The sequence below is a fragment of the Mustelus asterias genome, chromosome 3, assembly GCF_964213995.1.
Source record: "Mustelus asterias chromosome 3, sMusAst1.hap1.1, whole genome shotgun sequence".
Lineage (NCBI taxonomy): Eukaryota > Metazoa > Chordata > Chondrichthyes > Carcharhiniformes > Triakidae > Mustelus > Mustelus asterias.
The window spans coordinates 108782728-108810702 of NC_135803.1; the positions used below are offsets into that span (position 1 = coordinate 108782728).

The window sequence follows — 27975 nt, forward strand, 5'->3', positions numbered from 1 at the left end:
TCCTGAATAGTTTCACAGAAGTTAACAATGTCCTCTAAGATCTGAAATCACTTGGCATTTCAATAATCTGCCGTGTACTCATCAGTTTGGTGTTGCGTTAAACACAAATCGTCGGTCTCACAGGCTAAAGCAGCTGACGTACTTATTTCAAATTACACGTAATAAGAAAGTAAACAAATTGATTGATACCGCAGTGCAATGATAAAATGTGGTTATGGTGAGCATTTAAAGTTAATGATTTGTTTTATTAACTGCGCACTGATTTTGAGAATGTCCTTCAGCGTTAATGGCCTCCAAATGGGTAAATACTGCTTGATGTTGTTGTCTTCCATCTTTTGTGATACAGAATGGATTTTGAAACATAATCTATAAAGCACCAGCTTTATCATGATTGTGTTTGCCCTCCTGACTCAGCCTTAGAATTCAAAATGAACCTCAAGCGCAGCAGAATAAAATCAATTTTAAAATCTGAAATACATTTATTGTGAAGTGATGGCTAACAAAACATGACTAACAGAGGATATTGTTTTTGGATTCTTGAAGAGCTCTTTCCTGGACGCAGGCATGTGACAACAACAACGTAAATTCTACAGCTTGTACACCTTGGGTGTTTTATAAGGAAAGGAAGGATTGTTGAGCACACTGCAGCAATACATGGAGATTGAAAGATAATCAAGAAAAGAGTGAAAAATACTGGATTTTGGGAGACTGTTAAAGTTAGGGAGAGTAGAGAGCAAGTCATGTAAGTTCCAGATAATTTGCTAATGTAGGGATGATCATTTTAACAATCAGAATAAATACATATAAATTTGTCAACCTGTAGAAAACTTAACACGTTCCATCCAACAATTTTGTTCTGCTTACTAATGTTTCTTGCTTGTGCAGTCTTTTTTGTAGAGTGTGTCTCGCCCTTTCATTCCCACTTTCTATCATTGCCTGACCAAAATTGCTTGTGGCTCTCAGAATTTGTTTATTTTTGTGGTTCCTTCTCTGGCATGTCATTTCCTTTATTTTGCATTTTGTCTATGTCTTTTGCGTTGCAAGTAATGGCTGGAGCCCAGGGGATCAATCCAGACGAATCCGCAAAGGTCATAGGTAGGGGCAGATTCTGGCCAAGGTGCAATGGAACATTGGAAAGCAATTTGAAGAAGGAGGCTTTCAAATGGTTTTGCTAAATGTCTGATCCTCCAGTCCTGCATTGAATGTCCTCCAATTTAATGATGGAAGCTACCTTCCCAATGTGCCCACATGGTTGTCTTTTCCTTTTGATTTTGATTTGATTTTTTATTGTCACATGGATCAATATACAATGTATTGTTTCTTGTGCGCTATACAGACAAAGCATTATGTTCATAGAGAAGGAAAGAAGAGAGTGCAGAATTAATGCTACAGTCATAGCTAGGGTGTAGAAAAAGATCAACTTAGTATGAGGTAGGTCCATTCAAAAGTCTGATGACAGCAGGGAAGAAGCTGTACTTGAGTCGGTTGATACATGATCTCAGACTTTTGTATCTTTTTCCTGATGGAAGTAGGGTCCTTGATTATGCTGGCTGCTTTTCCGAGGCAGTGGAAAGTGTCAACAGTGTCAATGGATGGGAGGCTGGCTTGAGTGATGGACTGGGCTTCATTCACAGCCCTTTGTAGTTCCTTGCGGCCTTGGACAGAGCAGGAGCTATACCAAGCTGTGGCACAACCAGAAAGAATGCTTTTTATAGTGCATCTGTAAAAATTGGTGATGCTTCGAAGCTGCTGTCATATTCTGACTGATCTGATCGCCTGTCTGTACCTTGCTCCTTGTGCCCCTCCACTGTTCACAAATCACTAGATCTCTTTCCCAGTTCTGACTCTGGGGATTCAGGATCTCAGATCCTGGAAACACTTCATCTGGTTCCCCTGAGCCCATCTTCCTCTGTAATTTAACATATTCTGTGCTATTTGATACATTAAAATGTCCCATCAGTGCAGAAGGAGGCCATTCAGCCCATCGAGTTGGCACCGATTTTCCAACACAGCATCCCACCCAGGTCCTTTCCCTGTAACTCACACATTTTATCCCGCTAATCCCTAACCCATACATTTGGGACACTAATGGACAATTTAGCATAGTCAATTCACCTAACCTGCACCTCCTTTGGACTGTGGAAGCAAACCAGAGCACCCAGAGGAAACCCACAGAGACATGAGGAGAATGGGCAAACTCCACACAGACAGTTACTCAAGGCTGGAATTGAACCTGGGTCCCTGGTGCTGTGAGGCAGCAGTGCTAACCATTGTGCCATCATGCAGCCCAACTCTTAATCATGCTCTTTTTAAGATTAAGTCAACATAGGAGTGACAGTATTTATTATACAAGATAATCAAAGGATCTTTTGAATGACTTTGTGCATTTGGATGATTGTTGTTAAAGTAAAGCACAAAATTGTGAATGCTATTGATTGCAGATTTCATTTCCTTTTTCAAAAGGGCTCCCAAAGAAGTCATCAGTTAATTAAATTGCCTTTTGTGACACTTTTGGAAGTCATATGTATACAAAAGGTTCCTTTGAAGATTATTTGGCAAAATATCTAGCATGTGCATAAAGTCACCTCCAAGATTACTTCTTCACCATTCCTGTGGCAGACTCTGCAATTGAGACAACCCTTGTCTGATGTTGTGAATTCTATCTTTCTGGTCAATGTCAGTTAAGACCTGATAATAAAGTATCAGATTACTGGTAATAACATTGCCAATGAACTATAGAAGCAGCCTTTTTATCTACTCTGTGAAGATGTGTGTGTGTACGTGATGGGATTGCATTTTAGATGGTGTACATACACTGATATTCTGTTACGCAATGTTTTGAGAAAGATCCTTTTATTATCTTCCATTTTTTTGCAGTCATTCAGAAATTGGCGTCATTACAAAGCAAAATTGCCAGCAATTATTTTAAAAATGTCAAACAACTCATCGTTAATTGTAGTTTCATGTATATATTTTCATTGTCTCAGAATGAACAACTTGCATTTACATGGTACCTTTAACATCTCCAAGAACAATTGGAGGAGTGAAATGCTTGAAAATTCTCTGATCTTTTTTATTTTGGTTCGTGGTCCAAGTTTATTTGAATGTACAAAACCACAGAATAATTCAAAGCCCGTATTATTTGTACAAACTAACCTAGTGAATGAAAAAGCTTTGGCTTTCTTAAAAAGGGAAGAAAAAACCTTAAACAAGAATCAGTTTTAGAAAGCAAGGAATATTTAATGTGCAGCTGGTCCTAAAATGATACATTTTCAGAGCACCATATTGTCCACAAGTACAATTTTAAGTCATACTTGAACATCTTTTCCTGCTGTATAACTTTTGTTAAATTTGCAGATAAAGCAGTCAAGTAAAGTGGGTGCAAAATATGCTTTGAAATATATCGTTTATGCCAGTGAGCAAACATTTATAAGAAAGGATTTCAATGCATCAAACAGGTTGCATCGCTGAACAGTTCTTTGTGTTGTGCAATGAATAGCAGTTCAAGGAGAATTAAAATAAACATGACTGAATACAGTGTGACAGTGCTCTTGATGAATCGGGGATGTGATGCTCCCTAATAAGGGTCCACTGAGCTTTGATAGAAAACATGCCACCTTGTCGAAGAACAGTCTGGTATCATTTCCTCCCCAGCGACACAACTTCTATCCCTCTCAGTCACTGATGCCAACCACTTGAGAGTTGTGTGTACTTGCCTCCTCCCAGCCTCCAAACAGAACATTAAAGCATTTTCTCTGCCAGCTGCACAACAGTGTGATTGTTGTGTTGTTTTTAATCTTCTTTATTTCCTGAGTCATTATGTTGCTGAAATAAATTGAGTTTGACTATCAGAAGTGGATGGCTGTCTGCCACTTTTCCTCTCCCTTCACTTCTTTCCTATATTCCACTCAGCCACCTTTTCCCTTTAGCTCCCTCTTTCTCATTTCTTCCTTCATGTCTCTTGTTCCCACTTTTCCTCCTCTTTTTCCCAATGGTGTGTTATGATCACCATCTACTCACTATTCAGGGAAAGGATTAAGGGAGGGAGCAGTTCGAAAGGAAGGGGGTTTTCAACCTCAGCAGAGCTGCTCTGCAATCGGCAAAGGGCAGCCCACAAAGGTTAACTCCCTCCTTTTTTTTCTCCCTTTAATCATTTGAGATTTTTAAAAAAGCAGGTTTCCTGCTCTCACACTTCTGCCCACACCAAACATTTTATGGCATGGGCAACATATTATCAGGGTCAGTTGGCTTTATAACAAGCCTAATTGACCCTTAATTGTTCATTTAAATATGGTGGGTAGGTGCCAAAATCAGCAGCGCACCAACCCATTTTATGAGGGTGAGCTCGGGGATGGCTGGGATGATAGTGGGATGGATGACCACCCAGTAGTGGAGAGCTAGATTTGTGTGCCATCTACAGATATATAGAACATGGCACTAAAATAATGTTGCTAAGGGGCAGAATGTAAGTGGGAAAGCTGAAGACTGATCTTTGGGGGATTCTTGAGTTAATGGCATGGGGGGTGAGAAGAGGTTCTCTCGCTATGATTGAATACATACAAGTGGGAGTATTCCATTCAGCTGGAATATGGAAGTGAAGCACTGGAAGATTTTGATATGCTTGACCAAGTCAAATGCTGTCGAGAGGTCGAAAAGGACTTGTAGAGATGGAGTACTATGGTCACAGACACATAAGGTATCATTTAATTTGGTCTGTTTTAGAGTTGTGATGGGGTACACAACAAATTATTTTCATCTCCAACAAATATAGTACAGTGCCTTGCCAATTTTTCTTTTAAATCCCATTTAGGTAACATAAAATGTGCTTTGACTGGTGACTCAAAGGTTAATCTTGCACGCTACACCCGTCCATAACATTTGCCCAATTGTAGATTCTTAGACTGTGTTGCCAACACCCATTTTCCAACATATAATGAATTCATTCATACGGAAATGTTTTCTCACTCAGAAGCATGAAGCACAGTTGCAGAGCTTAGTGCAACTTTCAGAGGGATTTTACATTTACGGCACTATAAATTGCAACACATCTCCAGAGGAGGCAAACAGCAGGAGGAAGGAAACAATCTCAGTTTATGAGTCTCCTGGTCTTTTTATCTGGTTGCGTACAGATAGAGGAAAATTGATTTTACAGCAGTCTTAAGGTAAATATTTATTAAGTGTACTTTGCAGTATTAGACATCGAATCTTGGCAGCCTTATCTATTTTCAAACTATGTGTATACAGAGGCTTCAGTGTAATAATCAAGGTCATTGCAAATAGCACTTACTACTTAAAGGTATGTAGTAATGATCAAACACTCATTGTGGTGTCTGGGCAGGCCCACATTCGCACTGCTTTGATATGTATGACACTGTTTTCCTTTGTTTTATTTCACTAATTTCCCCACAGTGGTCGACTAACCACCTCATGTCAAAAACTTCTATCTTTACAAGACCTATCCTCATCAGTATCCTTCTAGCAAGCTTCCAAGAGCAATAAAGCCCACCCAACCTATTTTCCATGTTGAAAACCATCACTGTCTCCCACACCAGTGCAGTTGGGAATAGAAACTTGGGGAAATGCAGTGATCTAACCAGCATCCCATCACTACTTCATGTCAGATGAACATTGCTATTCCAATACTTGCTAAGGGGAAGAACTTTATGCTAACATTGGGGTATCTGAAGGAGAGCCTGCTTCTCGTCAAAATTCAGTTTTGCAACATATATTAGTTGCATTCACATTCTGGTCCGTAGAATTTTGTTGAGCATTTTAACAAGCTGCAGGGGAAATTTAGTCACTTCAATAACATTTTCAAAATTTGTTTTAAAAATAAATTTCACAATTTAGATTTTACATCTTATCTGTTAAACTTTGGAAAACAAAGTTAAAATGCTACATAAAATAATTTAAGAACAAGTGGAATAGAATACATGATGACCTAATCCTATATGAATGAAAATCTTTAGAAAGTTTAAAATTAGCCTTCCAAAGTGGCAATATACAACACGATAAAGAATTTCCTTTTTCTGTTCCAAGAATTTCAGATTGATTCTGCATGGGAACTGCAGAATGGTGGGTTGGCTAGGTATTTGCTACAGCTGATCTAAGAAATATTCACAATAATTGTCGGTGATGTATGAAATGTACCAGAATGTTCATGTTCATTTAGATTTTATCCAATCAGCCTTGTATGATAACAATGACTTGATAGACATTGCAGGCATGCCATCCTAAATGTCTGTTCTCTGCTTACAATTCCAATTCTGATGAAGGACATTGTACGCAAACATTAAGCATACTTGCTTTGCCTTATTGAGGAATGGTTTAATAAGAGCTGTCGGAGATTTCGTGACTCAGTAATTGAAAGAAGCACACAACAAGAGTACATTTTGTATGAAGGACCGAAACGCTTGATATTAGTGTGACTGCTGCAAAAACCTATAATCTGTTAAATCCCATACACAACTGGAAAGAGAAAATAGTTGGGGTTGCTTCATTTGCAGAGATGTTCCACAGCTTGAGGCAGTTCAAGCTGTAACAACAGTACATTTGGCATCATAAACAAGTGCATACTGTGCCTTCCACTTGTGCTGTGCTTCTCTTTGTGTTACCCGGCATTCCCATGAGTGCATTTCTACTATAGGAGTTCAACTGTTAAATCTTGTCCACAACAGCCTTGCTTTGAATAAGGTTAAATTCAAGTATTTTTTTTCAGCTGACATGGTGACTGCTATTTTTGTATAGCTGAAGGTTACAACAATAAGAAACCCTTGTGACGAATCCATTCAAGAAAATGAAACTTCTGGAGTTAAAACTGTTTGCAACATTTAAAGTGTCTTTAAAATAATATGCCAGCAAATACATTATTTCCCAAACTGTAATTAATGTATAGCTAATGTTAACATTTCCACATGCATGTGGTTTGCAGTGACAAATTTAATAAGTTTTAACAGAGGGAACAATTAGAGCTTATTAAATTGGTCGTTGACAGGTGCTTTTGAAGCTGGTATAACAAGTTTAACATATTTTGTATTTGAAAGGATTTAAAAACTTTTAGATTAATCTCACTAATCCAGGCCTCGTACTTGTAACAAACAAAGACTGGAGGCTTACAGTGGAGCAGACCTAATGCTGAAACAGATTCTCTCTCTCCCTACAGATGCTGCCAGACCTGCTGAGTTTTTTCAGCATTCCCTGTTTGCTTTAATGCTGAAACCAATCTGGTTTTAACCAGGACAGTCTGCATTAACTGGTCATTGCACATCACTCACTTCTGACCTCTGTTGATCAGATTATACAAAACAGATTGATAAATGACAAATATCAGAGTAACAACTATTACGTGATTAATAAACCTCGCCCAAAGCCAAATTTTGTGACATCATTTGCTGTGATTTTGTAAACAGTCCTCTCAAGTCAGAAGATCACGCATGCCTGATTTCCAGGAAATCCAATTGTACCAAGTGATTTGAGTATAACAAGGCTGCACTATTAGGCATGTGCGGCCTCGTTTGAAATCTACTTTTACAGTTGGGGGATGTTGAATTTTGCATCTATTGGATTGTACCCAGCGTGTGCATAGTAGAAATGGATTTTAAATTGCACATGCCGTGTCAGAACCTGATCTACTAAAATTGGTGTCACGGTGGCAAAAATAATGTTAACTCCTTCTTTTCCTGATCCATTTGGTTTTCTTGGAATTTCATTGGGTTTTGTTGTAATTTCATTTTTAAAATCTTCCAATAATACTTTGCTTCATTATAGCCGGTCATTGCTGGCTTTGTCCTTGAACCTTGCTTAATGCTGAGGTTAGGTATTTTAGCCCTATGACTCCTGCAGCTTTAATTGATATGAGGAAGATTAATATGTAATGGTTTAAGAAATATAGACGCAACATCCTTTTGAGTGTGTTAGCCAAACCCATTACTATCCCAGGACTTGTACTTGTGTGTATCATAGCAGATCCGTCTTTGCGACTTGATGAGACAGGCTGCCATTGAGTTATGCATTCTGCTGGATAATTATTTGTATCTAGCATCTTGATCTGAGTTGCTTATAGAACCTTGCAGCACAAAGGAGGCCATTCAGCCTCTTATGGCTATGAAGGAGCTCCTTCTAATGTAATTAAAGGCTACAACAGCAGGAAGATTGCGTCCTACTGGATCCTTCAGAGCCACTCAGGAAACAATTAGACTGGCAGTATGCATTCGAGAAGTAATCACTGCAGTGTTTGAAAGAGGAAACACCTTCCATTGTAAAAACAAGGCAGCAGGAATGCCAGTCTTCCCTTTAGGACAAGCAGTCATAATTGGGGATCCCAAATTACTGGGAGTCTTCATTAATCACCCCATGGCCTTCACTTACTAGGTAGTGTAATTTTCAGGTGGTTTCTGCAACATGACTTTATTATGCACATCATGTGCTATCATTGTGAGGCAATAGTGTGCAGCCTATTTGAAAAAAATGAAGATCAAATGAACTTTATCCAATATAAAGTGAATGAAAAGAATAAAAAAGGCACAAAAACAACTGAGACATTTGTAAAGAGAGCAGCCAGAAAGACTGATTTCTGTGCAGATGACCCTTTGTCAAAGCTTTGACAAAGGATCATCTGGACTCGAAATATTAGCTCTTTTCTCTTCTTATGGATGCTGCCAGACCTGCTGAGATTTTACAGCATTTTCTCTTTTGGTTTCAGGTTCCAGCATCTCCAGTAATTTGCTTCTTTACTGATTTCTGTAATGTGGTCTTGCTGTTTTTGGTGTTTCTATCACTGGTAAAATCATCTCTGAACAAGCCCTTGGATCAGTTTCTAGCCACACTCCGTCTCTTCCGAAACTCACTTCTTTCTGTCACCAAACTTGGAAAAACTCTTGTCCAAGTAATTTACCTGTGCACTCTCAAATTCCTAGCTATCTACTTTTTGGCTGTTAATTCATCCTGATGGTCTGGCAACTATTAATTCAGATAATTATATGCTCTTTGCCATCTTTGTACTTGTCCCGACTAGAACGATTACTTTTGCCACTCTAATTGTTGCCCTGATGTATACCCCTTATCCCTGCCCTCTTCAGTCCAAGGGACCCTGACTTGGACACCTTTGATGAACATGTTTGCTAGAACAGCTAGGTCACTGAAAGCATTAGTGGGCTATGATCTCCTTTTCATTGTCCACTATTCAAAGATATTGAATGCAAAAATGACACTTGGCTTCTTTTTTCAGTGCTAACTGTCTTCTTAAACCACCCACCTTGCCTCCTCCACCATAACCTCCAATAGTAAGTTCAGTGAGATCATGGACTTTGATACAAAGATTGAGAGCCTGCAATATGGTGCCTCTGCATTTTTCCTTAATGGATCTCACTCTTCAGCTACTGCCTCCCTTTTTAAAGAGAATCATCATTCTCTTAAAATAACACTTGGCTCCTCCTTCTTTGCAATCCATTATCCGTTCCAAATCCCCATTTTCTTCTCCAAAGTCCTTGAGTGTGTCGTCACCTGCCGAATCTTTGCCCATTTTTCTGGTAACTTCTGGTTTCAATCCCTCCAATTAGATCTTTTACCTGGTCATGGTTCAGAAAAGGCTCTTTCCAAAGTCACAAATGACATACTGTAACTGAGGAAAACTATGCCTTCTTGGATGTCTTTCATGTTCCCTTTCATTGTTATCGTGTATCACAAAGGCATTACCCTCCATCTCTCCTCAGAAGATGGCTCTTGTCAGCCAAGTCAGGTTTTATACTAAAATATTGAACAGGTTTTACTTGCAGATGGCACTATTTACGGAAGTGAGAAGTAAAAGTTGATAATTTGCAATAAACATAACCGGGAGTTAATTCATTTGAGATTAAAACAAAAACCAAGAGTCCTTTCAAAATGTATTTTTTACAGGACAGAAAATAAAACAAATGGTCTTGAGAGACTGGCGATTGTGTGCTTCCTTACGGACTCAACAGGATACAGGATTGGATTTTTAGACAGGTGTGAAGGTGGGACTGGAGGTGAATGTGCCCACTATTTCCACCACCAGTGGACATGTTTCCGCCATTGGGCCATTTTCAACCAATCAAAGTGGGACAGGGGGTTCATGCTTACAAAGGCTACTGTGCAGATGTCAACTGAAATGTTCCATTTACCCGTCAGCCCTCCCCACAGTTGAGGCTGAATCACAGCCGATGAATGGGGGCGACCATCTGTCAACAGATTGGGGTGCTTCAGGCCCCATTTTTTTTTAACCTCTGCCTGTGGCCACAGGTTGAGCTGTGACCTCTTTTTATTTTTGAGTTGTTGGAGTGTTCTTGGAGGGTGCCTTCATCTGGAAGTGCTCCTTTTCTCTCTCTTTCCTACATTGACAGCAATAACTTTGACGGTGGACACAGTAAGAAGTCTCACAACACCAGGTTGAAGTCCAATAGGTTTATTTGGAAACACGAACTTTCGGAGAGCTGCTCCTTCCTCAGGTGAGTGCAAGTTAGTTCACAAACACGATATATATAGATAAAAAAGACACAATTGCAAGATAATTACAGATTGGAATGTGAAGAATGGTTGGAATATGAGTCTTTATAGGTTCAAACAGTGTGTGGAGAGAGGGATAATCACAGTTAAAGAGGTGGAAACATCAGTTTCAATACTAAAGGGTCTCCTATTGGCTCTCCAGCTTCAGCACTCTGCCTGCCTTCCTTTGTTGGATGGCTGGTCTGCCCTTCAAAACATCATGTCAGGTGTTAGGTGCAAATGTGACATGCATTCGGGTAAATGCACTCCATTTCAGGACCCCATCATACAGAGATGTATTCGGTTAAAGCTGCAGTATTCCTTTTATGTAATTCTGTGGGCAGATTAAATAAACTGACCAATTATGGACAGTTTTCAGCCATGCATGTCCATGGTTGAGCACTGGTCTAAAAGTGGTTCATTGCGCGTGATTCTCAGCAGTGAATTCTTATGAGATTAGAAGGCGAAAACATTTATTGAAAACCAGCCAAACAAGATTTCAAGTAACATCCTGACAGATATAATTGGGCTACTGTGCAAATAGAAACTAAGAAATATTTTGTAGGGCACCAACTCTTTGTAATTAAGATGTTGTAGATATATCAGTGCTCCTGTCTCTGGCATGGCACTCAACAAATTAACTCTTAAAGAGTGAAGAGCAGTCATTTAAAGTATTGGCAGTTTAAAATAACCTATTTTAAATTAAGGGACAATAAAATAATTCAGACATCAACAAAATATTCCATTTCAACACAGTTGTATACTTAGAAAGTAGTGTACAATTTGGGACGGTGTATGTGTTGACCGTGCACATTTTCAAGTTGTTTTTTGTGCAGCCAGTTTAGAGTATGTGGTGAAAAGCAACATTGTTCGGTAAATTTTCAGTTTAAATCCCAAGGAAAAAGTTACAGAACAACTTAATGTGGGTTGCAGTCTTCAATTAGTTTTGAAAATTGTACATAGGTGGTGAAATAACAAATCAATAATTTTAATCCAATTCTCAACCTGATCTCTATTTAACTGTGTATGGGATGCATAAAAACACTAAGGGCAGTTCATTTGCCTCTCTGTGTGAACTGTGACAGGAGAAGGGTCTGCTTTGCTTCAAGTTGCAAAATATCAGTTATATTTTAATCCTATTAATTTTAAATGAATGGAGAATATTTTAAATTATGTTGAGGGGACTTAGGCATTTGGTAATATTGGGAGGCAAACAGCTCTGAGAGGCGTTCTGTAGTTTAATATCACAGAAAGGGAGCTTTTAGCCAAGAGGAATTCTGAGATTTCCAAAATACATTTTAAATGAAATGAAATTTAAAATTACAAATTCCACAATAACCCGATGAAATTTACTCAACTGAATTACCATATATGCCTTTTATACCTGCAATTCTTTTCTAAACTTAAAGGCCCCAACTGTCTCAAAGTCAATGTTCTGACAGCATATTTTACCCAAAAAACGGAGAAAGATTTAAATAACTTTAATGTATGCTGACTATGAGCAGCTTGCAAATTTCCCAGCATACTGACTGTGCATCAAATGAAGTTGAAGGTTAAAAAGTTATGTGTGTTCACCCTTTGAAGATTTAAGAGTCTCTTTGTCCTTTCCGTGAATATTTGGAAAAGACTGGAAAATTAGTTTTTCAGATTTTATTTCAGGCAAATAATGACACATCTATCACAGTGAAAAGCAATGAATTAATACCAATTGCAGCGATTGAAATGTGGAAGAGATAATTGATCCATTTCCCGGACAGAGGAAGGGGTTAGAGTAAGAGAGAGAACGGAGAAGAAGGGAAGGGTGGGGTCAATATGGGAGATGGAGATGCCGGAGTTAAGATGGGGAGTAGAAGGGGGTCTGGAAAGCTGTCAGAGATTGGGTTGGGGTGGTTCCTGCTCTCCTTACTTCGATATGAACTGGAATTCCAGCTCACATGGGGAGGGGGCTTACAGTGAACTTCTCTTAACTCCTTCAGATTCAGATTTTAATGACATTCCAAAGCACTCAGTGACAGCATGGAAAATGAAAGCAGTAAAGATTGCATAAAATCAAGAGGGCCACATTTACATTTACACACGTTGGCCTGTGATTGCTGAAGTTCTGTAATGATCCTCAATGAAATAGTCAAACTGCATCATGGTGGGTTTTAAATGGATGAGTGTGATGAGTGCAAAACTTCTTGCTACCCTGGCCTGTGATATTTTAACATCCCCTTTTATAGCTGCATTTTTAAAAAACTTCAAAGCCCCATGGATGTGTTTGCCGATGGATATTGAAACCTGTCCACTGCTGGAGTGCATTTTCCAGCAGGTCAGACAGAGACCTATTATAGCTTGAATTCATTTTTCCCTACAAGATTACTCCATTTCATTGCTCGAAAAGGAAATTGCTTCAAAATGAATTGTAAGGCCCAGGTTCCCTTGAGACGTTTCCACAGATCCTACTGGAGAGTGAGGAGGCTTGTTCTCTTTCCAGCCAGTGCTGGAGGGTCGCAGCACACCAAGGCGACAGGGTCTGGAGAGGGATTGCTAAAATTGTCTGCTTCAGAAGCATCACTTTCAGAACTTAGATTCAGTGTAAGAAATGCTTCAGTTATCTGCAAAAGTGGCGTGACTTTCCTTCCATTCTCTCAATAACACATGGCATCAATCCTCCATCATGTTTTTCACATGCCTGCAAAAGGCTGCACTGTTCACATTATAAACACACACTCTGCTCATTCTTCCTTCTTCCACTGCAGCAATAAGCACCATTTTCTTCCCACTAACTTTGCACAATCACCAATTCTGATTAGCGTGCTACATGTGAAGCCACAAAGAGTATTTTTCCCATTTTCCTCCATGTCTCCTACTTCAATATTAAAGGTCAAAATGTACTTCCCATAACTGTGTCATTTTACTGTTTTGAAAATTAGTTCAATCCAAATAAGTTTATTTGGGTAATTATTGCCTTTGTGTATCTGTCATTTCCTCGATTAACCCCATCAGTGGTGTATGGTATTTGAGAAAAAGCAATTAACAAAAGGGATTAACTTTATCATTTTAGCTGAATTTAAACTGAGCCATATCTGGGCAATTTTGAAAATCATGAATAAATTCAGAGGGGTCAAGTTCAAACCACTTTGAATTTCAGTCCCAATTTATGCTCCTTCAGTTACTGCCTGTATGATCGTAGCTACTTTTAAGTATGGGATTTTCATGGTATTTTGAATAAAACAAAACTGCTTTATACATTATAGCCTTCTTGGCGCAATCATCATGGAAAAGTGTTTTCAAATGTTTTCTTTTCTGAAGGAAGTTGCAGTGTTATTAGGTTTTAGTAATGTGGTTTGATACGATTTGTGACATTTTAACTTAGTTATAAAAAATAAAATTTGTCAATTTTTATTTATGAAGACAATACCCCTTTGAGGTTTCAGTGCTGAAAATTATCATAGAAAAGAGAATAAGGAGTTCAGTAATGAGGTTTCTTTTTGCATCTTAGTCTTTGAAAAATGTGATGAATAAGATCTTTAAAATAATTTATGCCATAGTGTGGAAATAGGCAACCGTGTTCTCTTAATCTGCCTTTGTGACATCTCTGTTGCTTTCTCTTTCTCTGTGTGTTTCTTGTTATGTCTTGCTATCACCAGGATTCTATATTTGTCACTCTTTAGGGTAAATTTAACATATATAATGCCACCCCCCCCCCCCCCCCCCCCCACTCACCACACCACTGTCCCCTGTGGGAAGAATGTGGGAGGGGGTTATGATGTATAAACCTTGCCTCCAGACCCCACCACCCCAACCCCATTTATCTTTGGATTTAAATCAGCCTGAGCTGAGCTCCGCTATGTTTACAGTTAATGCCTCTTTCCGACTGGAGCGCAATCACATAGTGGGTTGCTGGTTGGCATTTACGGTGTAATATTACGGTATGCATTTTCTTGTATGCATGATGTGGATTGAGAAAGACAACTTTCAACAAGGGTTATAATTCAAATGTTCTCTGTGGTCCTTACTTGAAGAGTAGTATCTAATCTGAACTAAATGATGGGTCCTCACTGTGTTTGTAATTCCGGTCTTGAAGTGTTTCAGTGACATGTAAACATGATGCTACATATCAAACTGAATCACTGTAAACTTTGGCACCTTTAAATTGTTTTGAAATGATAAATGTTTTGGACTATAATTCTATTAACAGATCCATTAATGAGTAATGCATGATAAAACAAGATGAAATGAATGACCTGAGAACCACCAAGCATGAAGTAAAAGCCTATCAATTACAGTATCGGTAATAAAATATAATTAGATAAGCATTAAAATATTATGTGAGCAATAATGGAAAATATAATTATTGCAGAATATACAATGAGAAGCATCCGATTTTTCATTTTCACTGAGGGACTGTTAGAGGAAATTGACTGAATTGGATTGCATTGGAATTCCAAAAGGAATTCCCATAATGAGAAACTGATTGTAACATTCACAGTGGTCCACTGAGAGTCTTTTAAGACGTAAACTGGAAAAAAAGGAAACTGAGACTTTGATTTGTAGCTCTCCACTGAAGAGATACATTATGTGATGATGAAAACTGACTTAGAACCCAATAGCTTTTGAATGTAGGCATTTGTGTTCTGGCCATGCTTCAGACGGGTTAAACTTAACCAATTACATGGTGGGGAGTCATGCATCAGAAGTACGCTCGAAATGTGGCAGTCACCAAATTGGTTAATACAAACCAGGTGGCTACCCGAAATTAACACTATCTAACTGAAATTAACACTGCCTAATGTAAATAGATGTAATAGGGTGCTGCACATGTAGTAGGACCTTTTAGGAAATTGGTGCCTCGGAGTATTTGCTTCACTCATTCTTAAGCCTGTTTCGAAAGACATGGTGCAAACATTTAGCAAGGAGGTGGAAGCAAGTGTATTTAAAGGGATTAGTTCAAACCCCATAAGTTTAATGGGTTAATTAGTACCTTTGTGTATCTGTCATTTTCTTGATTAACCTCCATCAGTGGTGTATATTGAGCTTTGACAAAGGGTCATCCAACTCGAGAAGTTTCTCTCTCCACAGATGCTGTCAGACCTACTGAGACTTTACAGCATTTTCTGTTTTTGTTTCAGATTTCAGATCCCCATTTCAATTAAGCTAAGTCTCAGTGTAATCATTCTTGGTGGCTGGAGATTTTGGCGCCAATTTTTGGTTGCTTGGTTGAATTTGAAAAGTTTGGCAGACTGAATAGCTGTTGGTTAATTGCTTTTTGGCTGCAATTTGCTATGTCACTTCAGTGGCTGCAGTAGTACTAGAAAAGATGGCAATATTGCTTGGATTGCCATTGAACCTGCAACAGCAGAACCCAACATGGCAGCACAGATCTTCATAGGCCCCAACAGATGACAAAGGAGGATTTGTGGATTTTGGCTTATTTTGCAACAGGATGTCTTATTTCAACATAGTAAGAAGTCTCACAACACCAGGTTAAAGTCCAACAGGTTTATTTGGTAGCAAAAGCCACTAGCTTTCGGAGCGCTGCTCCTTTGTCAGGTAAGTGGGAGTTCTGTTCACAAACAGGGCATATAAAGACACAAACTCAATTTACAAGATAATGGTTGGAATGCGAGTCTTTACAGGTAATCAAGTCTTAAAGGTACAGACAATGTGAGTTGGGAGAGGGTTAACTCTCTCTCAACTCACATTGTCTGTATCTTTAAGACTTGATTACCTGTAAAGATTCGCATTCCAAACCATTATTTTGTAAATTGAGTTTGTGTCTTTATATGCCCTATTTGAGAACAGAACTCCCACTTACCTGACGAAGGAGCAGCGCTCCGAAAGCTGGTGGCTTTTGCTACCAAATAAACCTGTTAGACTTTAACCTGGTGTTGTGAGACTTCTTACTGTGTTTACCCCAGTCCAACGCCAGCATCTTCACATCATTATCTCAACATGACAGAGGAGCAATGTATAAGAAAAGAATGCTTCAGCAGGTTGGGTAGCCATGTCCCTATGTCACTTGTTGCAGCAGAAATTGGAGACATGCACCAGGGCACACAAAACACTGTTTGTGAGAGGTATGGTGACACTCCTCATCCAGGCCGCAACAGATGACGAGCAATATTTGTCAGTTTTTTATCCACAAGACCATTGAAAGCTGAGAAATTAATTCTCCTGTGGTTCTTGTCACAGTGGGTTGTGTTGCTCCTGCAATATGACTTCCATATGATACCAACTTGAGTTGTTTCACATGTCAAACTTTAATATAGATGTTGACAAATAAAGCTATTACTCTGAGCCAAACATATTATGTATGTTAAATGAGATACAAATACTGTGGGTGTACCTACATCACACTGACTGCAACAGTTAGAGAAGATGAGGACAATAAGGAATTGCCAATAAATGCCAGCCTCACCAGTGACACCCACATGAACACAAAAAAAGTACAATCTGGTCCTAAGGCTCAGAGCAATCAGCTCTAAATCTTTTGACTGGCTGCTTGGCTATGATTTTCATAGAGTCATAGAATCCTACAGTGCAGAAGGAGGCCATTCGGCCCATCGAGTCTGCATTGACCACAATCCCACCCAGGCCCTATCCCCATTCCCCCATGCATTTACCCTAGCTAATCCCCCTGACACTTAGCATGGCCAATCCACCTAACCCGCACATTTTTGGACTGTGGGAGGAAACCGGAGCACCTGGAGGAAACCCACACAGACATGGGGAGAATGTGCAAACTCCATACAGACAGTGACCCAAACCGGGAATTGAAGCTGGGTCCCTGGCGCTATGAGGCAGCAGTGCTAACCACTGTGCCACCCCCTTTTCAACTGTCCCAAGATTAATCTAACATTCAAAAGAGAAGGAAGTTCTATCTTTATATTATTCATCCAACTTAGGCTGCATGTACACATCCCTGCTCTTGTGTGAATGATCCCATCTGCATTAACTAACTGATGCACAGCTTCAGCTCTTCATTTGCCTGGAAGTACAGTCTGTGGCCCTCTGGAATGTGTAAGACTATGTTAGCAAAGTATTCAGTACTTGATGAAAGTCAAATCCCACAAGACAGAGTAGTTTCCCAAGTCAGGTGCGTGAGTCTACAGGCTTTCCCCAGATAATAATTACTTCTTAACATGGGAATTATAGCCAAGCTGCTTCGAAGTTTCCAAAGCAACAAGATCAAAATTTCCCACTCCTTCCTTCATGTTTGCCCTAGCTAAAATGCAGCAGCAAAGTATGCTGGAGTACTTGACTATTTAAACCATGTTAAAATATTAAACCAGCCATCAGCAGGTGATGACTACTTTCTTCACAATGAAACAGCTAATATCTGACCTTCCAAATGCAAGTTAATGATCAAGAGGAAAGAGCTTTTGAATTTTCCCATCACTGTTATTTCCCGGGTACAAGGTATCATTGTCTGCATTTACATTGTCTTGCATTGTCCCCAGCCTTAATCCCCCATGTTTGGTAACAGGAAGTGGTTCCGGTCCCTGAAAGCTCAACTGCTCTGTGAACACAGGCAGTGAATAATATAGGTCTGTGCCTAGTTTGCTGGCAGTAGTCTTGATGCCTTTATACTGTGCCAACCTTAATCCGCCTTGTCTTTTACCTAGACCAGCATGTGGCAGGCTGGTTCCTGGGAAACAAGGGGTATTCCCTCTACACTTGGCTCATGACTCATGGCTCTGACCCAGGCACAGATGCTAAGTGCTGATATAATGAGGATCTCACACAAACCAGAGCTTTCGTTGAACAAGCTGGAGGTGCCCTTAAGCAGAGGTGAAGTGGTTGGCCCAATCTGGAGATATATTGCAACATAACCCAGTGCAGACCTCTCCCTCCTATACTCTAAAGTACATGTCATGCCAGTGTCTGTGCTTGTGCTTGTTGAAGTAAGGTTGAGTGAAGTTGTTGTCTTTTAAATCTTTAGTTGTTCAGCACTTTTCATAAAAAAGAGGCATTCAGCAATAACGACTAACAAATACGGATGATTGGCTGCTGAAAGCAGCTGCACTTTGTCAGATGCAGTGAGAGATAGCAGTTAAATGGGTTAAAGTCTGAGATGATGCATCCTCCACCTTGCCACTCCCCACACACTTGTTGTCTCATGCCACTTAAACTCCTGTCAAAATCATGTTCAACTCCTGTGCAGTGTCAGAGCAAATTCAGAAAATTCCTCTGGGCATCCTGGGAGTTTTATGGACTTGGGTAGAATTTCAGACTCATATTTTGGGAAAGCAGACACAACTACTGGTGCAATCTGAATATTAAAATTGTACTAGTTGGGAGCAGTGATTTGCCTGTACATAAATCATATATGCCTGCTGCCCTTGGACTGCCAATGCACTGGAATTGCAACATGAGATACGTTACTTGCTGTACACCTATTGAACTGTCAAGGCTTAACATGATGAAAAGTCAAAAGTTATGATTTATATCCCACAAGGAGATAATTCAAATGCTGAAGTTATAACCCAGTTATGTTCAGAACCATAAATCAGGTAGTGATCATATCTCATGACTGCTTATCAAATGTCATGCCTACATTGCATAACATATTCGTAGTCAAAGTTGAAGAGACATGTTCGAAGCACGTACAATGTAAACAAAAACTTGGACGATGTGTAGAATGTATAATGGTTGGTATGAAACAAGGTTATTTCGTAGTGCCATCTTTAATCAATTATAATATTAGTCCCATGAACAAAGGAAACTATTTTCTAAACATGGCTCCAAGCAAATACTATAAGGTATATGCATTTAACTAGTTCACTTAACAAATCTATTATAAGCAGTTTAGAGCAGTGCTAATTTGTTATTGTAGGTTATTAAATTTTAATTTACAAATGTTGATGTGGGCAATACTGATATGACCAATGATATTAATGCCTTCAAAGTATTTGGCTTGAATCAGTATCCATTTTGTGTTTAGTGGTAGTGCCAAAATACATAATAATGATGTGCTTTTGGCCAAATACTGATTTTTAATCCAGAAGCTGGAATCCTGAATTGGACTTTTAAAACAGACAACACAGACTGACTTGAATTCACAGCCGAAGATGGATAATCCCAATTAGCATTACAAATATTCCATATCTTAATTAATTGGAGTCGAGTCAGTCTGTCTGCCAAACCCATCAAAGACAATGGCTGGGATTTTCCAGTCTCGCCCAGACAATCCTAGCAGCAGGCAGGATTAGAAAATCCCACCCAATGGCTTGAAGGGATTGTGAATGACTCGCCTTGCTAATGAGATAGGAGATGCATCCATGGTGATCACCAGAGATATCCAACTGTTGGGGATGAACCATTAAGACTAATCGCTTGGGCAGTGGGACCCTGGCCAAATTAACTTCCGGGCACTAACCACTCAAGTCACCTTTTGAATACACGGACAATGTATTTTGTTTTTGAATCCCTGGTAGGTGTGGAAAGAAGGTCACATGACAAGCCAACCCTTTGTACATCTTAAGCAGATGTTTTCTTAGCAGAACTGGGAGCAAGCAGTTTAGAGAGAAGACCTAAGTGGGGACCCTCCTGCCTTGTTTTTATTTCTCCACCCCGCCTGGTAAGCTTCCAGCTCTGTCTGCATACTGTGATCATCCAGGGATGTCCTGCTGCGGGGATTTATTTAAAAATCCTACCCACCACTCCTGTCTCCTGAAGAACAACTAACTTAAGTTATCTATATTGTTAAATTGGATGCATGGAGACCATCAAGTTCAGCATGAAGCCAGTTGAGTCACCAGGTGACAGACTGTATACTTTTTCATGGTCTCTAATTTGGCCAACCTACTCTTCGCCACTCTGTAATCTGTATTTGCATGTGTGTGTGGACATCGAGTGTATGTGTGTGTGTAAGTCGGTTTACATGTAATTAAGCTAACCTTTTTTTTGATAAACTGGGACGGTATGGTGGACTCAGTGGTTGGCACTGCTGCCTCACAGATCCAGGGACCTGGGTTCAATTCCCGACTTGAGTCACTGTCTGTTCTCCCTGTTTCTGCGTGGGTTTCCTCTGGGTGCTCCGATTTCCTCCTACAGTCTGAAAGATGTGCTGATTAGGTGCATTGGCCATGCTAAATTTTCCCTCAGTGTCCCTGACCAGGTCCCAGAATGTGGTGACTAGAAGATTTTCACAGTAACTTCATTGCAGTAAGCCTACTTGTGACAATAATAAATAAATCTAAATCTGTCCTATTGGTTCTTTTCTGATCACAGCGACTATACAGTTAAGTACTTACTCATTTGGCAAGTATATCCTCTTCAATCAAAAAAATCTGTAGGTATCAGAAGAGGAGAGAGCAAAATGTGTGTCCCCCTCATCTAATCATAGAAATATGGCGGGGGGGGCGGGGGTGATTCTCCCAGCTTGCTGCGCACAATGGGCCAGGAGACATCAGTGGAGGCCATTTTGTGGGCTTCCTGCTGGGTGCCACAGTCTCCGCGCATCTCTGGGACCAAGATTTTTAGCATCATCAGTTCCGCGCCAGAAATCAGTGTTGAGCTGATTTCAATATTTAAATCTGGATTTGCATTTGATTAGCGGGCCCAAACATATGTCCCAGGACCCGCTAGTGTCTCTCCCCCACGCCAGGAATGGTCCATTCCAGCGGGGTTTACAGTAGCTCTACATGAATGGGGAACATATGGCCGACCCCACTGGAGGGAACAGAGGCCACTGAGGCCAACACCGCCCACCCCCCTCCTCCCCCCAGTGGGTCGAGAGTAAGGGGGGTAGTCTCCCCGACACTGCCCAAGGGGCAAACTAGCAATGCCCAAGGGGCACCTTGGCACTGCCCACCGGGCATCAGGCAATGCCAAAGGGGTGGGGCCAGAGGGGCTGGGGCCCATTGTGGGGGGGGGGGGGGGAGGCGATCTTTGGGGATGGGGGAGTCCTGCTGAAACTCTGCCAGAGGATCGTAGGTTGGGGGTTGGTGGGGGGGGGAAGTACAATGATCGTGGCTGGCCATTAGGCTGGGGTGGGTGTCAGAGCTGCAGGGGAGTTCGGCCTGCCGGGGTGGAGCGTTGGGAGATCGGGGCTGGCCAGGGGGTGGAGACATTGGGGCAAGCCCGGAGAGGTCCGGGAGGACAGCTTTTGGGTGGGGTTGGAGGGGGAGGATGGGGGGTTTTGGGGGCAGGCCAGCGTTCGGGAGGCCAACAGTGCAGGGCCACTCTGCATGCACTGATCTCCGTGCTGTACTCTAAAGTACAGCACTGTTAAAAAAAAAGCGGGATTTACTCCCATTTTCACGCGAACTGGGGGCTTAGAATTTTTTGGGGGAGAATCCCAGCCATGATCTGAGAAAGAAATAACACTTCCAAGTTCAGATTAAATATTTTCTTCAACCTTCACCTTCCTCCATACACATTCCTTCCATGTGTGTCATGGATAGTTGCATGGGTTACCTGACTTCTGCTGATGATGATTTTAACATGGCTGTTCGTGCACAAGACTAAGGCAGATTGACTTGCATCTCATCCTCTCAAGTTTTTTCTACCTCCCCCTATATGTAGGAAAGGAGCTCATCCTGTTTGTCCATTTGGCAAAGAGTGGGCAATGATTGTTTTGGGAGTCATGGATGCAGATTCATAATCCATTTTTCTTTTCCATGAGTCACCTTAATCAAGAGGGTTTTCCTCAATTAACATTTTAATAATTCATTTTAATAAAACAAATGAGGAAACGCAAAAGATCTGCGTGAATTTGGTCTCCAATTTGTTTGGTGGTAACCTAAGGCTGAACACTACATATACAATGGTGTATCTCACACATTAGTTAGCAATCAACCTTAGCAAAGGACAAAAGGCAAGTTGAAAATTACAGTTACAATAAGCTATACATTATCTCTAAATTGTAGCATGAGTAATTTGGAGTTGTATCACTTGACAAATGTTTCAGAGGTCTAATGGCCTTTTTGAGGGCCAGTTAGTAATTAATTTTGTGGCTTTACAAAACAATGTCAAGTGAGTACTGAACAATCAAGCGTGCCTTCCTTTTAAATCGGGAATTGAATTGAGTATATGGGCGGGATTTTATGGCCTCGCTTGCCCCGAAACCATAAAATCCCGCCCAAGGTCAACGGACCTTTCCATGATCTGCCCTTCACCTGCTCCGATTCCCATGGCGGGCGGGACAGTAAAATTCTGGCCAATGTCTCTTTGTCCTGGTGAATGCTAAGCAGCACATCTCTGAAAGTAATTGTGAAGAGTGGTGTAATGGACATCTATCGCATTTTGGCATACTATTCCCCCAAAATGAAGTTTTAAGTTGCTGTATTTTTTTGGCTCAGCATGATGTGTAAGAACATTAATCGAAATGGGTCAAAATCCTCAAATAAGTAAAGGAAAATATGCTAATTTTGTGATCCCAAAAATCTTAACAGCACACTGATATTATTTCCCGAACCACCATCTGTGGTTGGAAAAGGAACAGTGTACAATGATACTGGAATGAATAGAACTTTCCTTATTTTCCTTTACAATGATTAAAGGGCTGCTTGTTTTGCCAGCATGGTGTGTAAATAGATATTGATAACATTTACCCGGGATGATATTTTATTGTCAGGCATGCGGCAGGTTATATTGTATTATGAGTTACTGATGAGTGAATTTACATTTATTGCCTTTTTTAAAAACTATTTACCTTATGTTAGCAATTTGTTTAACAAGGTTGTTTGCACATAATTGCACTTGTAAATGATAGCACCTCGTTAAACTATGACAATAAAAGTACAACATGGAAAAACAGAATATTCTCAGTCTGTAATAATTAGCTTTTCAATTGATTTGCTTGTGCGAATTAATAAGCAGAAATGTCACTCGTTCTGTGACTGTCCAGTGAGTCAAGGTCCTGCCTGATGTGTGTCATTAAATGAAAACCATGAGGTTCCAGGCTCAGCGACTTTGGTGCTGTGTTGTCTAATCTCAGTTGCTGTAATAATATAGAGACCACAGCAGTGCGGCCGAGGCTCCCCTAACCCCGGAAAACAGGAATGAGGACACCAACAACGTCCAAGGCGGAGACCGGCCTGCAACCCCGGCACCAACCGAGGGCTACAAAACACCAACGATGTCATCCAGTCGTGGTGGGGGACCAGAGCCAGGGTCGGACTGCTACCTCAGCCCTGCAGAATTTTGTCGGTGCCACAGGAATGCAGCACCTGGAGCAGGCTGACTGAAAGACGTGTAAGAACTGTCAAATCTTTTAAATTTTAAAATGTCTCTAAAGTTTGCTTCTATAAATGTAATGACGTGGAGATGCTGGCGTTGGACTGGGGTAAACACAGTAAGAAGTCTAACAACACCAGGTTAAAGTCCAACAGGTTTATTTGGTAGCAAAAGCCACTAGTGGCGTTTGCTTCCAAATAAACCTGTTGGACTTTAACCTGGTGTTGTCAGACTTCTTACTCTATAAATGTACACAGCATTAAAGACGGTTTGAGATGTGCGGCCAGCTTATCCTACCTGGCCAATGTCAACGCTGACCTGCTGTTCCTGCAGGAGTGTGGGATACCTCACCTCAGCAGCGACAAGCATCGGTCGAGTGTGTGGTCCCACGGACCGTCCATCCTGGTCAAGTGGGAACGACTGCCGTTCCTCCGGCCTAGGCATTCTGCTGTGAGGAGGCAACTTCACCATCACCGAAGTTAAGGAGGTGGTGGGAGGACACCTCCTCGTAGCAGACGTCACCTACAAGAACTGCCCTCTCAGGCTGATTAATGTGTATGCCCCAGACGTCAAGACCGAGTGACTGGCACTTTTTGAACAGCTGCCACTGCTGCTCACCACCTCCAGGTCAATCATTCTGGGTGGGGATTTTAACTGCATTATTGACAGGGCCGGCCGATCCAGCAGGACTGAAAACAAACTGGATGCTACGTCCAGAGCCCTGCTGGAAACAGTCAAAGATGCCAAGCTGCTCGACGTCTTCAGCAACCCAGCAGATGGAGGGCAGCGTAGATACACGTCGTCGCGGCCAGACAGGTCTCCAGGATCGACTTCATGTTTGCATCCCGCGCACTCACGGTCAGGTCCACTGATGTCAAGCTGGTGTTCTTTTCTGACCACTGCCTCCTGCTGGCCGACTGTCAGCTGAAGGAAAACCAGAAAGTGGGCAGGGGGTCCTGGAAGCTAAATGTAAAACTGTTGACCCCAGAGAACCTCGAGGAACTCAAAAGGGTTTACCACGGTTGGAGAACCGTGAAACCTTCTTTGAGTCTCCATCGCTCTGGTGGGAAACCATCAAGGGCAACATCAAGAGGTTCTTCATCCGCAAAGGGGTTCAGAAGGCCAGGGAAAGACGGGGGGAAATGTCCCGACTCCAGAAAAGGATACAGGAGCTACTCCAACTGCAGTCGATGGGGGTTGATGTCAAGGAGGATCTCCGGGAGGTGAAGAGCCAGCAAGCCTCGCTCTTTACCTCGGAGGCCTCCAAGGTTATCTTCCGGTCCAGGGTCCGCTCCGTGGAGCAGGACGGAATGTGCTCGCGTTTCTTCTTCCAGGAGGTGCACCGAGAAACCTCTGTGATCAGCAACCTGAAGGAAGAAGATGGCTCTGTAAGGTCTTCGCAGTCTGACATTCTGAGGATCTGCAAATCCTTCTATGCTGGACTGTATGACCTGAAGCCAACAGACAGCACGGCCTCCCAGTCTTTCCTGTCGTCTATCACGCAGGTCTTAGACGGCGGCGAGCGGGAGAGCCTGGACAGACTGGTATCTCTGGATGAGCTGACAAAGGCCATCGAGTCCATTCAGAAGGGTAAAACTCCCGGAAGCGACAGCTTACCGACTGAGTTTTACTCGGCGTTGTGGGACTTGACGGGCCCGGACCTCCTGGAAGTATACGAGAGTATGCTTCTGGAAGGCAGCATGTCAGAATCCATGAGGAAAGGCATCATTACCCTCATCTACAAGCAGAAGGGGAAAAGGGAAGAAATTAGAAATTGGCGACCCATTTCACTATTGAACGTGGACTATAAAATTCTGGCCAAGGTCATTGCCAACCGGGTCAAGTCTGCTCTGGGGTCAGTGATCCATCCTGATCAAACCTGTGCTGTACCCGGCAGGAAGATCTCTGATAGCCTCATGCTACTCAGGGATACGATCGCCTACGTGCAGGACAGGCAGGTGGATACCTGCCTCATCAGCCTAGACTAGGAGAAGGCGTTTGACAGAATATCGCACAGCTACATGATGGATGTGCTCTCCAAAATGGGCTTTGGGGAGGGAATCCGCAATTGGATCCAACTGCTCTACACCGACATCAGTAGCGCAGTTTCAATCAATGAGTAGGAATCAGATAGGTTTCAGATCAGGTCTGGAGTCAGGCAGGGCTGCCCTCTCTCCTCCGTCCTTTTTGTGTGTTGCATTGAACCCTTTGCCGAGGCAGAAGCGACCCAGGCATCAAACGGGTTACAATCCCAGTCAGCGGAGGGACGCAGGTCAAAGCCTCCCTGTACATGGATGACGTGGCTGTCTTCTGCTCTGACCCCTCGTCTGTTCGCAGGCTCCTCCAAGTCTGTGAGCAGTTCGAGCTGGCCTCGGGAGCCAAAGTCAACCGGGGTAAGAGTGAGGCCATGTTCTTTGGGAACTGGGCTGACAGATCCTTTGTCCCCTTCACCGTCAGGGCAGACTACTCAAGGTGCTGGGGATATGGTTCGGAGCGGCAGGGGCATGCGCCAAAAACTGGGAAGAGCGCATCGCCAAAACCAGGTAAAAATTGGGCTTGTGGGAGTAACGCTCCCTCTCGATCACCGGAAAAAACCTGGTCATCCGGTGCGAGGTACTGTCCGTGTTGTTGTACGTGGCACAGGTGTGGCCTATCCCAAATCCTGCGCAGCAGCAGTGACCCAGGCCATCTTCAAATTCATCTGGGAATCAAAGATGGATCGTGTTCGGAGGGAGGCGATGCACAAATCTCCAGAGAACAGAGGGAAAAGCGTTCCCAACGCCACCCTCATCCTGATGGCCACTTTTGTGTGCGGCTGCATCAAGCTGTGTGTAGATCCTCAGTACGATAACAGCAAGTGCCATTACTTTTTGAGGTTCTACCTGTCCCAAGTGTTGCGGAGGATGAGTCTGGCCACACTGCTGCGGAATGCTCCAAGTAGTTGGACCGTACCGTAACACCTGTCCTTCATGGAGAAATTTTTCCGCAAGCACACCTTTGACCACATGGCGATCAAGCAGTGGTCAGCACGTAATGTCCTTGAGGCCCTGAGAGAAAAGGAGATGGCGGATCCTGTCAGATGGTTCCCTGAGCAGACTGTCAGTGTCATCTGGCAGAATTCCTCATCACCAGAACTCACAAACAAGCACCAAGACCTGGCTTGGCTGGTGGTGAGAAGGGCACTCCCCGTCAGATCCTTTATGCACGCTCAAGGTCTCAACATCACCGCATGCTGCCCTCGAAGCGGCTGCGGGGGTGATGAGACGGTCGCACACCTCCTTGTGGAATGTACCTTTGCAAAGAAGGTCTGGAGTGAGATGCAGTGGTATTTGTTGAGGTTCGCCCCGAGCAGCTCGGTGACGCAGGACTCTGTGCTCTACGGGCTGTTTCTGGGGACGCACACCGAGACAAATATCAACTGCTGCTGGAGGGTCATCAACTCGGTGAAGGACGCACTTTGGTCTGCCCGAAACTTGCTCATCTTCCAGTTGAAAGAATTGTCCTCGACCGAGTGTTGCAGACTGGCACATTCCAAGGTCCAGGACTACGTGCTCAGGGACGCGCTCAAGCTTGGGGCAGCCGCCGCAAAGGCACAATGGGGAAAGGCCACCGTGTAAAGCCTTTCAACCGAGGCAGACCGAGGGCCGGGTAACTGCAGAATACCCTCGGCCTGCGTAACTGTGTGCCAACCTGAAAAATAACAGCACACAGTAAACTCTGATGTATGTACATAGTTTAAGTACTGAAATGTAATTAATGTAATGTGTAAATAAGCATAGTATTGTACTGTAAAAATGATTCTTTTTTGCACTGTTTGTAATTTTAGGATCTGTCATTTTGCAATGGTTTATTTGAGAGTTTTTTTAATGAATAAAGTATATTTTTGAAATAAAGAAATATCGCGACCACAGTGGGCTAAAGTCATCCAGATTTTTTGTACTTTGTTGCTATCCTATGACTGCTGATGGAAAGTAGAGATGTTGGGCCAAACTCAGTGGACCATGTCCAGCATAATTTGACCAAGTATTTCTGTGCACTATGTTAGACATAAATTCATATAGCTGGTTAGGTGAATCTGTAGATAGACCAACACATTGTGATTTTGAAAATTGAGGATGGTCAAGCGAGGTGAAACCACATCCCTTTTTAACAGTACTCACTGCTGTATAAGCTTAAAAGTCCCAGCTAGGAAGAAGGTAAATGTGTAAGGTAAGTCGATGTGGGGTTATGGTGGTTGAGGGGGCGGAAATTTGCGAAGTTTTGTGTGTATGAGTTGCGGGGGGTGGGGTGGGTGCTGGAGGTGTGTGC

The 27975-nt window shown here is 42.0% G+C and overlaps 1 protein-coding gene across 1 annotated transcript in view; it reads left to right on the forward strand.

Annotated features, from left to right (window-relative positions):
• The first annotated feature begins 4960 nt into the window (after positions 1–4960).
• LOC144491523 (neural cell adhesion molecule L1-like protein) overlaps positions 4961–27975 on the forward strand; it is a 554136-nt gene continuing 531121 nt past the window's right edge. The window contains exon 1 of the mRNA XM_078209437.1: positions 4961–5162. The gene's annotated coding sequence lies outside the window, so the exon portion shown is untranslated. The remainder of the gene's footprint in view (positions 5163–27975) is intronic.